Source organism: Lathyrus oleraceus, chromosome 7 (assembly GCF_024323335.1).
Source record: "Lathyrus oleraceus cultivar Zhongwan6 chromosome 7, CAAS_Psat_ZW6_1.0, whole genome shotgun sequence".
NCBI classification, from domain to species: domain Eukaryota; kingdom Viridiplantae; phylum Streptophyta; class Magnoliopsida; order Fabales; family Fabaceae; genus Lathyrus; species Lathyrus oleraceus.
This window is the reverse complement of record NC_066585.1, coordinates 369027932-369041598: the sequence shown is the minus strand read 5'-3', so window position 1 is coordinate 369041598 and position 13667 is coordinate 369027932. Positions and strand designations below refer to the sequence as shown.

The 13667-nt window shown below is 34.9% G+C and overlaps 1 non-coding gene and 1 pseudogene across 1 annotated transcript; one reads left to right on the top strand and one right to left on the bottom strand.

The window, feature by feature from the left end:
• Positions 1-9636, top strand: part of LOC127103881 (threonine--tRNA ligase, chloroplastic/mitochondrial 2-like) — a 44069-nt pseudogene extending 34433 nt beyond the window's left edge.
• Positions 9637-12942: 3306 nt separating this feature from the next.
• On the bottom strand, positions 12943-13049 carry LOC127109313 (small nucleolar RNA R71). The gene has a single exon (XR_007796628.1). It is a non-coding gene; the product is annotated as a small nucleolar RNA R71 (small nucleolar RNA).
• Between the last annotated feature and the right edge of the window lie 618 nt (positions 13050-13667).

The following is a 13667-nucleotide window of genomic DNA, read 5'->3' as shown; positions in this document are numbered from 1 at the left end:
AAACCACGGCCAACAACTCCTTTTCGGTAGTTGCATAATTCATTTGGGCCGGGTTAAGGACATGACTAGCATAATAAATCACATGCAATAATTTGTCCTTTCTCTGTCCTAGGACAGTCCTCACAGCAAGGTCACTTGCATCACACATTATTTCGAAAGGCAAGGACCAATCGGGGGCGATTACAACAGGTGCACTGATCAACTTACTCTTTAAAGTCTCTAAAGCTACCATGCAGTTTTTATCAAAATTAAATTGCTTGTCCTTGACTAGAAAATCAGTCAATGGTTTGGCAACTTTTGAGAAGTCTCTGATAAACCTGCGATAAAAACCTGCATGACCTAAAAAACTCCTTATCCCTTTTTCATTCACCGGAGGTGGGAGGTTAGCTATCACCTCCACTTTGGCTTTGTCCACTTCAATTCCTTTGTGGGAAATTTTGTGTCCTAGCACAATTCCTTCCTGCACCATGAAATGACATTTCTCCCAATTGAGAATAAGGTTAGTTTCCTGGCATCTTTGCAAAACAAGAGACAAGTTAGCTAAACAATTATCAAAAGAAGAACCAAACACAGAGAAATCATCCATAAACACCTCCATATACTTTTCAAGCATGTCGGAGAATATAGACGTCATACACCTCTGAAAAGTAACTGGGGCATTGCATAACCCAAATGGCATCCGTCTGTAAGCGAAAATACCATAAGGACATGTAAATGCAGTTTTCTCCTGATCTTCCGGGGCTATAGCAATTTGATTGTATCCCGAATATCCATCCAGAAAGCAATAATACTCATGACCTGCAAGTCCTTCTAACATTTGATCAATAAAAGGAAGAGGAAAATGATCCTTTCTTGTTGTAGTGTTTAGTCTTCTGTAATCGATGCATACTCGCCACCCTGTCACTGTGCGAGTTGGGATCAGTTCATTCTTTTCATTTAAAACTACTGTGGTTCCTCCTTTCTTTGGTACCACATGCACAGGACTTACCCACGAGCTGTCAGAAATGGGGTAAATCATTCCCGAATCTAACAACTTTACAACCTCTTTCCTTACCACTTCTTTCATCGCTGGGTTTAACCTCCTTTGTGGTTGTACTACTGGTTTCTGATTATCCTCCATCAGTATCTTATGCATGCATACTGTGGGGCTAATCCCTTTTAAATCCTCAATAGTCCAACCAATAACACTTTTATGTTTCTTCAGTACCTGTATCAACTTTTCTTCATCTATGACATTTAGCTCATAATTGATAATAGCAGGACAATTTGTTCCAGATTCTAGAAAGACATATTTAAGGTTTACAGGTAATTGTTTTAATTCAAAATTTATACCTGGTTTACTTACCTTTTCATCTTCTAATTCTGGTGAAGTTTTCAGATCCTCCCACCTGCGTGGTTTGGATTTCATCCAAAGGGGTTGTGTATCCAGCATAGCAAGCGCTTCTTTTTCTTTTTCATCATCATTCTCCTCAATCTCTCTGACCGACAGACTAAGAACTCTTTCCAACGGTAATTCAGGAAACTTTCTTTGAATTGTGCTAGTTACAATTTGATCAATTACTTCCACGGAGTGGTTTGTACACATATCCTCTTTATGTTTCATAGTATCTCGGACATCAATTCTGAGCTCTTCGTCATATACCTTCAGGGTCATGGTACCTCCCTCCATGTCTATCATGCATCTACCTATTTCTAAGAAAGGTCTGCCCAGAATCAGAGGTATCTCTTCATCTTCTGGAATTTCCAAAATTACAAAATCAATAGGAAAAACAAATTTATCAACTTTGACCAGAACATCCTCAACTATCCCAAAGGGTCTCTTCACTGAGTGGTCAGCAAATTGAAGTGTCATTCTGGTATCTTGAACATTTCCAATTCCTAGCTTCCTGTAAATAGACAAAGGCATAAGGCTAACACTAGCCCCCAAATCAATCAGCGCCCTTTTAAAGGACCTATCTCCAATGGTACACGGGATGGTCACAGAACCTCTATCTGGCTTCTTCATTGGAATCTTCATACCCTGCAAAACAGCACTACAAGTTTTAGTTAGTATAATTGGGTCAGTGTCAGTGGTGCGCTTCTTGGAGATGATGTCTTTCATGAATTTCGTATAGATAGGCATCTGCTCGAGTGCCTCAGAGAATGGAATATTGATTTCTAATTTCTTGAACAACTCCATGAATTTCTGAAAAATTTTCTCATCTTGCTTCTTCTTTTTGTTTCTTTGTGGGAATGGAAGCTTAATGATGGGTTTTGGTTCAGTGAGCTTTTCTTGTACCACCAGCGGTATTACAATTTCTTCCTCAGGTGGTGTCTTGTTTTCTAAGATTTCCAGGTCCACTTCAAGCAATTGATCTTCTTCTTCATCCTTCTTCTTAAGATCTTCAACAAATTTTCCGCTTCTTGTTGTTACCACACTCACATTATTGTGCTCCCTCGGATTTGTCACTGTTGCACTAGGTAATGCGCCCGGTGCTTGAAAATTTGTTATCTGTTGTGCTATCTGACCCAATTGAATCTCCAGATTTTTAATGGATGCATTGGTGCTCTTCTGATTATTCCTGGTTTCTTCCTGAAATTGCATACTCTGAGTCTCCATCTTCTCTATAGCAATCTCCCAATCCGCTTTCTTTGGTACTTGTTGCTGATAAGGTTGCTGTTGCGATTGATATTGTGGTTGGTAAGGTGGTTGTTGTTGTGGAGTTCCTTGCTTCTGAATATTACCTTGCTGATCTTTCCAAGAGAAATTAGGATGATTTTTCCACCCCGGATTATACGTATTTGAGTAGGGATTATTCTGCCTCAGGTAATTTATAGCTTCCACTTGTTCTGCGGTTGCAACACAATGCATGGCAAAGTGCGGTCCACTACAAATCTCACAAATCATAGTCTGAACCGGTTGAACTTGAGCAACAGTCTGGGTACCTAAATTCATCGCTTTCAGTCTTCTTTCAACCTCAGCTGCAATCTGGTCTTCCATTTTCACTACCTGATTTGCTAATTTCAAGTCAATTTTTCCCTCAGGCTGACTCATAGTACGATCATTTAATTCCAAATGCTCATTCGCTGCAATAGCTTCGATGATCTTTTTGATACCGGTTGCTGTTGAAAAATTAGACGAGCCACCAGCAGCTATATCAATGAGTTGCTTCGTTCTCATCTTCAGCCCGTTTACAAAATTCTGCATTTGTTCAGTTGCATCCAGATTATGTATAGGACACGCAACTAAACATCTCTTGAATCTTTTGTATGCATCTCCAAGTGTCTCTCCGTCTTTCTGTTTAAAATTCACAATGTCATACCTCTTACGGATATACACAGAAGCAGGAAAATACTCGTTCAAGAATGTTGTTTCCATTTGTTGCCAAGTAGTAATGCTTCCTGCGGGTAGGGAATAGAACCATTCCTCAGCATCCTCAGATAACGTGAATGGGAACATGACCAATCTCTTTGCCTCTTCAGAATGCCCATCAATTTTTAAGGATGTGGTCATAGTCAGAAACCTCTGCAGATGTTTGTTTGCATCCTGAAAAAGGTTTGCTTTCTAACTGACGGATAGTTGAGGGATGTAACTGGAAGTGAGCAACATTAACAGGTTGGTTAACAATGGTCAACCGCACTGCTGGATTATTCTGTCTGCCATAATCACCTAAAAGTCTTTCCGCTGGAGGCGGGTCTGCAGCCATGTCAATAGTGTCTGGATGGGAATCTATGTCTGACTCAGATTTTTCGGAGTGAACAGAGACTGGTTCTGGATGGGAATCTGTGTCTGACTCAGATTTTTCGGAGTGAACAGAGACTGGCTCTTCGGTGTCAGAGTTTGGCAGTTTTTTTCTTCTAGCTTCTCTGCGCTTTGCGTGCAATGTTCTCTCTGGTTCTGCGTCAAAATGAAAATTAGCTGAGGCCTTACCTCGCATACACAGATTAGACAGAAATTAGTTATAATAACAATAAAAATAAAATTAAACAGTAAATAAAATTTTGGATGCAGAACAACAAAATTCTAATTGAAAATAAATTAATAAACTCTATTATCTTTGGCAGTCCCCGGCAACGGCGCCAAAAACTTGATGGGAAAATAGCAAGTGTACTATTTTTCTCACTATAGTAATAAAAGGGAAATTCCCCGTTTGTCGATCTCAAGGACTGCTTGACGATACAGAGTTTATCGATTATTTCAATTAGACAAAAAGCTTTGGTTTTTGTGATATGAGTAATAATACTAGCAATTGCAAATAAATAAAACAAATAAAATGGTTGAACGAGAGATAAATTAGAGTAGATTGCTAGGGTACGGTGAATGAAACTTCCTGTGACATATATGATTTATGAAGGCTTTGACAATAATCTCGTCCGATTGATTCCGGTCCTCAAGGGTATCTATTCCTAATTCCTTAGTGAAAAGACATTTGATTATGTAACCTAATTACTATGTCCATAAATAATTAAGTTCATACTCAAGCATTAGAATATCAAGAATTTCCGATCAGATAGAATATCCCTAGTCCTAGGTGATCTTTACTATCTAAAGTTCTTATACAAATCAATGAATAATTGCTGTCCACCTTAAACTATTCATATTAATCATCATTCGTTGGTCCGACGAATAAAGCATAAAGAACGGTAATAAGAACAAATCAATTGAGAAAAAGAAATAGTCAATGCATTCACAAACATAAAATCTGTCACATTCAGAATCAGGGTCACCCCCCTAGCAATGGGGGGTTTAACTACTCATAATAGAAATAAAAACAAAGAGGAACATTGTTGTCATTACAGAATTTCTTGAGGAGTCAATCTTCAATCGTCGAAAAACTCTTGAACATATGAATCCTCCGATAATCCTTGAGTCCCCAGCTCTCAAAACGCGTCTCTCTTTTATCCAAAATTGTCCAACCCCCGCAAAATCGTGTTCTCCCCTGTAAATAGCTATGCAGCTGGGCTTTTCCTGATTTTGGGCTTCATACGCGTATTGAGCTGTTTCATACGCGTATTGCACATATGACAGTATATGATACGCGTATTGCTCTGTCTCATACGTGTATTGCACGTAAGACAACATCTGATACACGTATTGCTAACTCCCATACGCGTATCACCAGAAGCTTGTCTTTTTGCTAGATTTTCCATCCCTCTGGTCATATGCGTATGCTACGCGTACTGGGAAGGTCCATACGCGTATCATGTAAGGCAGTACGCGTATGGACAGCAGGTTCACCAAGAATTGAATTTTTTTTCTTCCGTTTTCTTGCTCTGGCTCAACTTCGCATCTGACGTTTGATTCCCTGAGCTTCCAACTTAGTTTATGACCTGCTAACATACACAAAAGTGTAAAGTATCCTCAAGAAACTCATAAGTAACAACACACTCCATATTATAGAATTGAGCTTCTATCTAACTAAAAATGCTTAAGTTTACGCAGTTTACCTGACTTATTTACGGTTAAATAGTGAAATACCTAGCATAAATGGTGACTGATCAACCATTATTCTATCTTTCAAAGGTTTTATATATATTTTCCTATTCCTTTATTGGGATAAATAAAGTTCGGTGGTGACTCTTCTCGAACATAATTTTTCCGTGACCATCGCGAGGAATCACATTTTTCGAGATGCGACACGTACTACAACTTTGGTTCATGTCTTCTGGGATTTGGAGGAGAGAGGAGGAAGTTATTTGAGGTGGAAGTCTGCATGTTGGGGTCAGGATTAGGGTTCAAGTATGCATTAGCAGAGGTTGAAGACGAGTGGTTGGCATGTTGTGATTGGCTGGGCGCGTTTTTGTCCTTTTGTGACTTAAGTGAGGGTGTGACCAATTGATGTCATGTTACATGATTTTTGTTCATTTTATTTACTTATTCCATTGTCACGCTTCAAAAATATGGTTTTTAAATGGTTTGGATCGTAGGCCTGGCACGTTTACTCTTTCCGCCCCCAACGTTTGGGGCCCATTTGCGTATTAACTATTTCCTAGTTCTTTTCCACTTTGCTAATGCACCCCCTTTCCATTTTCACTTATTTATATTATTATTTTTTATTTAATTTTATTTAAAAGACTTCCCTTGGGCCAAAAATTCTCAATTAATTCATGATTGATATTTTTAATGTTATGCAATTTTATATATTTTTTAATTTCATTTTTGATTTATTTTAATATTTACTTTGTTTTTTTTTAATTATATGTGTCTAATTAAACTAGTTTTATTTGTTAGGGTTTGACTCTTAACTTTCCCATTTGATTTTTGATCCAATATTTTGTACACTTGTATACATTTGTATTTAGGTCATTTGGGTTTCAATTGATGCTTGGATAATTGGGTTGTTTTTGAACCTATTCTTCAAAGTTGTTTAGTGTGATCAATTAATGGTACATTGTTTGAATGATGGATTTGTCTGGGCATGTTTTACACATGATTGTGAGTATATCTTTGGAACACTTTGAGCTTATGATTTCATCTTGATATGCTTAATTTTTAATAATTTTTCTATCCTCCTAACTATTTTTCTTGAGTTATTCAAGGCATACTTGTTTCTTTGAGACACCTTTTAGATTTAATAGATTATTTGGGAATGCACTTGTGCAACCATTAGGGATCTCTTTCCCATTCTCTATTGACCTCATCATCATAATTTAGGAGTCCTAAATTCACCAATGAGAACCTTTTGGGCATCTTCATTTGATGTTTCTTTGCTTGCTTGTCTTGAGTACTCCTTGCTTGCTTTGAGACCATAGTTGGGTTTTGTCTTGTGCATTCCAACTTGAATACTATGAGTCCAATGGGTTTTATTTCCTATTGCCTACACTTCTGATTTCCTTTGTCTTGGTAACCTTATACCTTGATATTATGATTCTTTGAATGGTATTCCATTTCCATTCATCATGATGACACATTAAGAGCTACATTATTCTTTTCTTGACCTAGTTTTGAGTTTTAGCAGATGGTGAAGCTCTTAGGAGCTTGGGATCCATTTTTTATGGTTTGATTTTTTTCTCCTTTCATTATTCATATCTCAACTTCATTTTTCATTGGTCATTTGCTTTTATTGGGCAAAGGATCCCTTACTTGGATGATGTCCACTTTTGGATTTGTTAGTTATGCTTGAACTTTGAGTTTACTTGCTTATTGATACCACTTAAGGTTTGGAGTTTGTATTTGATGCTTTAAAAAGGATTTGGTTATTTACCCATGACCTATAAACATCCCTCTTTTAATCTTGGTTTATCTTTTTCAATTTTGATAAAGGATTCCTTTTCTAGGATGATATCTTTACTTGTTTATCAAGTTACTCGGGTTTGATGTGTGGGTGAAGTTTGGATGACTTCCCTTGTTGATCTTAAACCCCATATTGAGTTAACTTATTGCACAAGTCACACATCCCTTGATGCTCAGAGATAGGCCGCTTATGTGATTCATCCATCTTGCTTGAGTGACTTGTATGTGGAGTTTAATATGTTATATACTTATGACTTATGAGGCTTAATACCATTTTCCCCATGATTCTACTTCATCTATGCTTTCTTCGAAATGCATTTTGTCTTTAGGAGCATGCCTAGGGTGTGATTTTGATCATTACTTTCCTTAACCTTTGAGTATGATTTGATGTGATGCCTTTGTGATGTCTTGAGTTTATTTATGAATATTAACATCATGTCTATGTTTTTGATCTCATTCATTTTTATGTCCTTTTACATGATCAATTGCTGACATTTGTGTTCACCACTCTTTACAACTCTGAATGATACTTGTGTACTTTGGTGCTTGTATCATGAGCTCAATGCTTGTTTGAATTTCTTCTTGATCTGGAGACTTTAGTTATTTGAATCGCATGTCTTTATGTTCATTTTGATATGATATTGCTACTCATTTTGGTTTGGAAACTTGTTGCTTGCTTAATTTGTTTTCTCAACTTGTTTGAGCATTGGCTCCCTCTTTCATGACTAGTTCGAATGAGATTGTTGCTATTTGTTAACATGTGACCATTTCATGATAATTTGTAATGTCCTAAAGCATGTTTAGACTTAATAATTCACCTTTATCTCTTGTTTGTGTGAGGTACTTTAATCTTCTCTTCCATGACTTGATATGGATTTCTATTGCTTTATTTCTCTTCTATGACCTGATATGGAATTGTAATTGTTTTTCTTTTCTTTCATGACTTGATATGGATTGCTATTGCTTCACTTATCCTTCCATGACTTGATATGAACTAATTTGTTCATTTTCTATCTCTTTGTTCCATGAATTGATATGGATTATCTGGTTCATCTTTCATCCGTTCTTTCATGACTTGATATGGAATTGTTTGCTTTTCTTTTCCTCCATGACTTGATATGGATTACCATTGTTTATCTCTTATCTATTCTTCCATGACTTGATATGTTATTGTTTATCTTTTATATGTTCTTCCATGATTTGATATGGTATCGTTTTTTCTTTTTCTCCATGACTTGATATGGATTATTTTGTTATTGCTTTCCTTTCCTCCCATGACGTGATATGGCTTACTTTGTGGATTTATTTCTACTTTCACCGTGACTTGATATGGATTTGTCTTCTTCTTTTATCTATTTTTCTTGTGTGGATAACATGTTCCCCATAGGATTTCTTTGGTTCATTCTTGGTTAAGATTGAACTAAAGTAGACTTTAGGTTTGTGAACCAAATATGACAACATTAGGTAGACCCCATTTGATCCTTAACCATAGGTCAATCTTTGCATGTTAATCTAGGTAGATGTTTCCCTTTTATCCTAACTTTAGGACCACTATTGTATGCCAACATTAGGGATATCTTTATAATTCCCTTAAATTTTCCATTTTCCTTTTTTCATTCATTCTAAAACAAAAACCTTTTCTCAATCAAAATCCAAAAACATTCTAAATACTACTTGAACTCTTTCAACAATAAGAGAGAAGTACTCAGATACCTCCTGCTTTAGATGGATCATTCGATGTATTGTTTCAACAAAATACTCAACCAATCAATTTTCTTTTGCCACTTGGATTTTCTTATGAAAATTTTCAATAAGGGTGATTACCCATAAAAAGCACCAACAAACCAAAATTTTTAAGAAGAACTACAATGCTTTGATTTTTTATTGATACGTCGGTATTGGCTTTCACACCTAGGCGAGCGCAATAATAAAAACTTTCTTTTCAGTCCTTTGCTTGCATTCCCTTTTAGTCAGTAAGTTTTAGAATAAACACACCCTTTTGATTAGAACAACAAGAATGGATCCTGTAGAGTACTACAAACGTGAGTGGTGCTAATACCTTCCCCTCGCGTAATCGACTCCCTTACCCATCTTTTGGTGTCGAGATCATTAGATTTATCCTTTTGTAGGTTTACTCAATATTCCTTTTCCCTCTCTTGGGATAAATAACATTGGTGGCGACTCTGTTTTGTGTGCGTGTTTCTTCGAGATGTGACACTATTACCCAAGTAACCTTTGACTACATAAGAATTGCTTGTGGATTTGTTTTGTATAATGGATAGTGAATTAATAAGAATTATTTTTGCATTTATAATTAGCTTGAATACTGCAAAGATGTAACAAACAAACTGAAAAAACATGTCATCCGAGCTAAGGTTTGTCATAGAGAGGTTTCTTATTTGACTCAAGAGATTCAAGTGTAATTTTTTGATGAAGTTCAAGCTGTTATTGTTACATATGGATGCATAACTGATTTGGCTTAAGAAATTTAGGTGTAATATTTTACATCTTCATTGTATGGTGTGAATTGGAACTATATTATTGTTATAAACGGGAAGAGTTTGGTGTGAATTGGAACACCTTACTCTTGCCTCCAGTTCTGCACATAATAACGGAAAAAAATATTATTGTTATAAACGGGAACAACTTTACTACTGATCCAAATATTGAATAATAAAAATATATCGACCATTTCTTTCAAACATGTGAAAATGATTAAGGGAACTTATTAAAAAAGATTGAGTAGATATTTTAAAAATGTATTCTCTCTTATGAATAATTGTCTCATTTGTAAAAAAACTAAAACGATAATTTATCTAATACAAGTTTCAATAGTTTTTATTTTTAATCATATTATTATTGATATTTTTTTTTACCTTTCATCTTCTAAATTTATTATTACTTCAACTTAAATTTACTATTATTCTTAAGTTGTTTTATTTTTTCAACTTTCAGTTTTTATGACAGTTTGCAAACAAATGCGTGTCCAAAGTCATATCCCACCTAAAAACATACCATGTGTGTAGGCACGAGTTTGTTACTAGTATGTATAGTAAATACAATCATAAATAAAGATCATAAAATAATATTTTTCATTTTCATTCTTGTTGTGATTAATGTTGTTATTTTATTCATGTTGGCTTTACCCATGAATTTATTTATTTGGTTTGAAACAACCAACACCTCTTCTTTCTGATTATGTTTTCAATATTCCTCTTCAATAAGAAATCAAGTTATAACTATCTCTAAAGAAATTTTTTTAGTTGTACTTGAATTTCTTACTATAGGTAGTACAATTTTTCAGTGATTACAATAACTTACAAGTTTCATCTTAAGTCATACCTCCAGTCACACAATACTTTTGTTATGCATTATAGTTTTTTTTTGTAGAGATAGTCATTATCATGATATAGGAGTGTTTCTTTATTTGTTTTAAACAATTTGACTTGATCAGTTGTTTCATCCATGATATGCATGTCCTTAGTCGAACAATGACAACATTTATCATTGTTAAAAAAAAGAGCATGTTGATAATTATCATGTTGTGAGATATTTAAACCCTTAACATTTGAATTTTTATTACTTTCTTTTATTTTAATTTGAGAATTTAGTTGAGTTATTATATTTTTAGCTAGATTAGTATAACATACATTAGATGCACTCTTTTGTGACTTTTAGGTATTTTGTGCTTATGTAGGAGTCACTATGATGAACATCAAGAGGAAGGAGAAGATAGAAATAAATTGGTGTGAAAAAGGAATATGAGATGCAAAGTTAAGGGATAAGATCAAAAATCTTGAAGACAAAAGACTACAAAATAGTAAAGTCATTGTAGAGCGCGAGTTGTCCCCCTACACGATAAGTCTGCAACTAGACGCTTTGTCTCCTGCATGCACTGTGTACCTCACATAGTACTAGTATGATAGAGAATGAATGGAGGGAATATGTTTATTCTAATAGGCCCAAAAGTAATGGATAATCAATAAGCCATTGATCTAATACCTCACAAAAACCATATATGAGGTTGTCTATAAAAGAACTCCTTGGAAGAAATGAAAAGAGGTTCAGACTTAGAGAGAAAAAATTGAGAGAACCTTGGGTGAAAGTAAGTTGAATCTAATGTGAAAGATTTCTCTTATATTATTCCCAAGTATAAGGTAACAATATCTGTCGCGATAGAACCCGTCTCTTGCTGATTAAAGATTGCAAGAAGACAAAGATGTTACTCTTAGGTTTTCATTTCTTTTTCATTATATCTTTGAGAATGTTTAGCTTAGGAACCAACGTTGATGTATGTATTGAGCTAATCATGGGCTAAAATCTCTTATGTTGAGCAATGTGAAGTTAATATTTTATGTCATTTGATGTGATGATAATGACCAATTTTGTCATGCATTATATTTTTATTGATCCAATTATTTGGTTGATCATCATAGGAAAAGATAAAAGCTTATTGATGTGAGGAAACCATAAACAAATAGAAATCATGATAAATATGATTAAAAATAGTAGAATATGAAAATTCACTAGAATATCTACCTTAGGAATAAAGACCTACAATCGTATGAGGAATTTGGAAATAAACTGACATGCATTAAAGTTGAATGTGAGACTTAGGAATTTGTCCACTTGTTTTCTTACATATCCTTCTGATTTTGTAGGAATACACCAAAAGATCACGTTCCGACCTCATCTAACACGAAATATCACATCATATACAAACATTAGTTGAGTTATATTAATTTATCATTACCCAACATATATTTCATTACTAACATCACTTATTAACTTAAGCTCAATTCTATCATTGTTTACTTAAAAACTGAACATGTGACAACCATCAATTATTGTTATTTTTTTCTCATGCCCATTCATAAAGTATAGCTTTGAAAATTAAGGTAAGTTATTGCACTCCATGTGGGAATGATATTCTTAATTTATATCACTTTCTAATATATACCGTGTATACTTGCGAGTTATATAGTTTTTACCCAACAAGTTTTTAGCACTGTTGCCACGGAGTATCTAAATAACATTTTGATTTTGTATAAAACATTATTTCTTTTTATTAATAGAGAATTTAAGCTTCATACATTTTCTTGTAATCTGGTGATGCAGTAGGTGCTTAGCTATTACGTGTGCAGGTTGTTGACTCCAATATACATAAGAGAATACTCAGATAACTAAGGATATTTCAAGGAGAATACTTAGATTACTAAGGATATTTCAAGATACTGGTCACTTACCAGGAACCACCTGCTTTTGTATTTGGTAACTCTGAAGGATACTTTGATGAATGACCATTCGAAGAAGTATGAGTCATGGCAGAGAATGACATTATTGGCATTGCCAATGATAAAGTGAGAACCATAAGGGATTATGATGTGTTTGATTCCATTGCCATGAATATAGTGATTATAAGATCAGAGATCACAATAGAGTAGTTTGAATTCAAGCATATGATGTTTCAAATGTTACAAATAATAACCCAATATTCAGTAAATGCTAATGAAAATCCACATTTTCACTTGAGGCAATTCTTGGAAGTAGGTAGCAACTAAAAGATACTTGGAATTGCTGATGATGCTTTCAGACTCGGGTTGCTTCCATGCTCTCTAAGGAATAGAGCCAAAATGTGGTTGAAATCTTCAAAGCCAAATTCCATAGCCACATGGGATGAGTTAGCTAAAAACTTTTTAGCTAAGTACTTTCCTCTTGTCAATAATGCCAAGATGAAATATGAGATTACTTCATTTAGATAAGAAGATCATGAGTCTTTGTTTGATGCCTGGGAAAGATTTAACGAGCTTTTAAGGCAACACCCTCACCATGGGATACCAATCAGTATTCAATGTGAAACTTCCTATAATGGATTTGTACCATCCTCAAGAAATATGTTAAATGCATCCTCTGGTGGAGCTTTGATATGCAAATCCTATGAAGAAGGTTACAAGTTGATTGGGAGCATTACGACCAGCACTTACCATTGGCCAATTACACCAGGTATTGTTGTGTCCATTCAAAAGAAGCCACTTGGTGTCCCTGAAGTCATTGAGACCATGACCCTTGTTGCTCAAATGGCTCAGATTCACCAAATGATGAAGAAAATGATGACAAGTCTTGATGTACCAACAACCAAACCAATCAAAGTTGTAACTAGTGCATCAGAGGTTACTTGTATTTATTAAGAAGGAGCTCATCTATTTGAAGACAGCTCAACTAATCTAGTTACTGTGAACTATGTGGGCAACACTAAGTACAATAACCTCTACAACAACACAGTACTAAAAAATATACATTTGCTAACACCATATTACTTTGGTCGTTTAAGTAACCGTAGTAATAACTCATTTTAACACGTCTGATTTTAGTTTTATTTTATTAAAAGACATTTCATCACAGTTCATAATAACAACTGTGGTGATAAATGAAAGGTTACATGCTTTGAATCCTA